Raw genomic sequence first — 2,789 nt, forward strand, 5'->3', positions numbered from 1 at the left:
AAGGTGTCATTTTATAGCGTTAGGTCGAAAAATTGCTACCGTTAAAAAAATCTTGATTCTGAAATCATGATAGTCTATGATCATGGAAGAAGTTTATATTATAATAAAAAAAAGATATCAACATCGTTGTTGAGAGACAAATGGTGCTATCAAGAACACGATTCTTTTTCACATCATTACTTGCTTTATCCTTGTTCGTAATGAGATTATTCCACAAACTCTATATAATATGACCACATGGCTTCTTCACCTCCTCACACCAAACCTCATAATCTTTTCAGTCCTCTTAAGCACACGTTTTCAAACAACTCTAATACCTACTTTAAATATGGACATGGTAATGCGAATGGTGTCTGAGTGGCCAGTGGTGATATTCAGTAGGACTTCGTGTTGTATGTGTCATTCGATAAAGACGCTCTTTTTTGAGCTCGGAGTAAACCCTGCAGTTTATGAGCTAGATGAGATCGCTAAAGGTCATGAAATCGAGCAGAGCCTTTTGAGACGTGGACGAAACCCGCCTGCTGTGTTCATAGGTGGTCAATTTGTTGGTGGAGCTAGTAAGATTATTAGTCTTCACCTTGAGCAGTCTCTACAACCTATGCTTGTAAATGTAGGAGCCCTATTGGAGGAACCAGTTGTTGGCTAGTCTACCTGTTTAGAATTTGGATATTAGTTGCCCTTTTGTGGCCTAAATATATGTTGGTCGTTGTACCATATTAAGTTCATGTGATAAATGGCATGAGGAGTTGAGAAACTTATATATATGCATGGCTAGATCCATTACTATTCTGGCTAGCCTCTTTGTGCTTTCCTTTAGTTACATAGGTTCATCATCGGCTTTGCTAGTGGCTGAATGATGAATTCACATGATTTCGTGGTCAATATTTCGACTAAAATTTGTAGTCACCAGAGTGAAGTCGTTACAACTGGCGAGTTCACCATGTATTTGTCAACTCGATTTAACTATAACGACTTAAGAGAATCCCTAGATGCTAAACTTTATATAATCATTTGTCACACAACAAAAAATTCATGTAACATATGCACCAATTATGGAACCAATCTTCAAACAACGACTTCAAGTGAACACTAGATACTAAACTTTATTATATCATTTATCACACAACAAAATCTCCGTATGACGTCTTCACCAAGTATCCATCCACTCTTTATAAAACAATTTCCAAGCTTCTCTTAAAAACCCTCTAACATGTGTCCTCTATACGTAAAACCCGGATCCTAGATCATTATTTTTCACAAAGATCGACTGATGCATTTTTGAACCAAATGTAGCGCTCTATGATCTTGAAAATCAGCAACACTTGGACTAGGTTAACCAATATCAAGAACACCGATGTGATCTATTCAGATTTGTATACTCCAAGACATTAAGTAACAGACTTTTCCACGAATCAAGGTAAAAAAACCCATTTTTTTTATCATAGTTAAAATAACTCATTTTTTAATAAAATTTTTTCTCCCTTTTTGCCATATCCCTACTCATAAATCCACTTTTATGATTAATGCATGTAGTGAGAATGAAGATCAAGTCTGAATGATTAAAATTCTACTTCTTAATGGTTACCTCTTAACTATTCACACTTAAGATTGTCTCTTAACCATTAATGTTGTGTTCCCGAGTGTCATTAAACGAAAGAAAGGAAAGAAAATGGAGAGAAATAAGTGGAGTGTTGTGTTCCCGAGTTTCATTAAAGGATGGAAAGAAAAAGAAACAATTAAATGTGTGTTTCCGAGTTTCATTAAGTTGGATGAAGAGTAAGTTGGATGAGTTTATTTTCTTTCCAAATTGGAAAAAATTGAATGGAAAGGAAAGGAAAAAAGGAAAGAAAGTAAAAATGAAAAGAAAGAAAAGGAAATGATTTCTCCTTAATCGGGAACACAGCGTAAGAGATAGCCTCTTAATAACCATTAAGGGGCTACTAAGCAGCCCTAACATTGTGCAAATACCATTTAAGAACAAAACTAAGGAAGCTTAATAGGAACCTAAATTATTTTAAATATATTAGAATGTGTTGTTTTTATGAGATCCACTTGAAATTTTAACCAGGAGTGGAAGCTTTCTTGAATTGGACAAGAAAAAGATTCGAACCTCATCTTTTCTATTTAGAACAACCTTTTGAAGGATTCCAATGAGAGTGGATTCCAACGAGAGTGATACGCACACTTGATTAAAAACAAATTCGGTACGACGTGTGTGGGGATGACGATACAACAATATGCCTAGCATCACTCATTGATGGAAACATGGAATCATTCCAAGGTGACACAGATGTTTTTGTACAGTTCGTACCTGTAATTATTAATTAAGATAGTAGTTAATTTCGACCCTCCAAAAGATTTTGGGTTATATGAAACCAACTTTTTGGATAATCCAAGAAAAACATAGATGAGAATTTTAAGTACGTTATGCCTTATGAGCGGCGCATTCAAACTATTGTTAGGGGTTTTAACTTTTATAGGGTTGGCTTAAGTGGTACAGCCGGTGAAATCTCACGATACAACCGATTGGTTCAATTTAATTATTTCTTTTCTATTTTAATTTATTTTTTACTCGTAGATTTTTTTTGTGTTTTTTTCGTTTAAACATGTTTTTTAGTTAAAACATTTTATTTTTGGTTTAGTGCCAATATCGTGGACTCCTGTCGAATCTGCGTCGGTTCGCCATCAAACGCGTAGGTTTTTTTGTTTGACGTGATTTTGTTTTAAATATCTTACTTTGTTGTAGATGGGTGTTTAAGAATTTATTTTATGGTTTATTTTTGGTGCCG

At 34.7% G+C, this 2,789-nt stretch overlaps 1 pseudogene; it reads left to right on the forward strand.

Annotated features, from left to right (window-relative positions):
* Window positions 1-297: 297 nt before the first annotated feature.
* Window positions 298-786, forward strand: LOC143606604 (monothiol glutaredoxin-S2 pseudogene; annotated as a pseudogene).
* The last annotated feature ends 2,003 nt before the right edge of the window (window positions 787-2,789 follow it).

The sequence above is a fragment of the Bidens hawaiensis genome, unplaced genomic scaffold (genome assembly GCF_021521415.1).
Source record: "Bidens hawaiensis isolate Kalapana, Puna unplaced genomic scaffold, B.hawaiensis_p1.1 tig00075814_1, whole genome shotgun sequence".
Lineage (NCBI taxonomy): Eukaryota > Viridiplantae > Streptophyta > Magnoliopsida > Asterales > Asteraceae > Bidens > Bidens hawaiensis.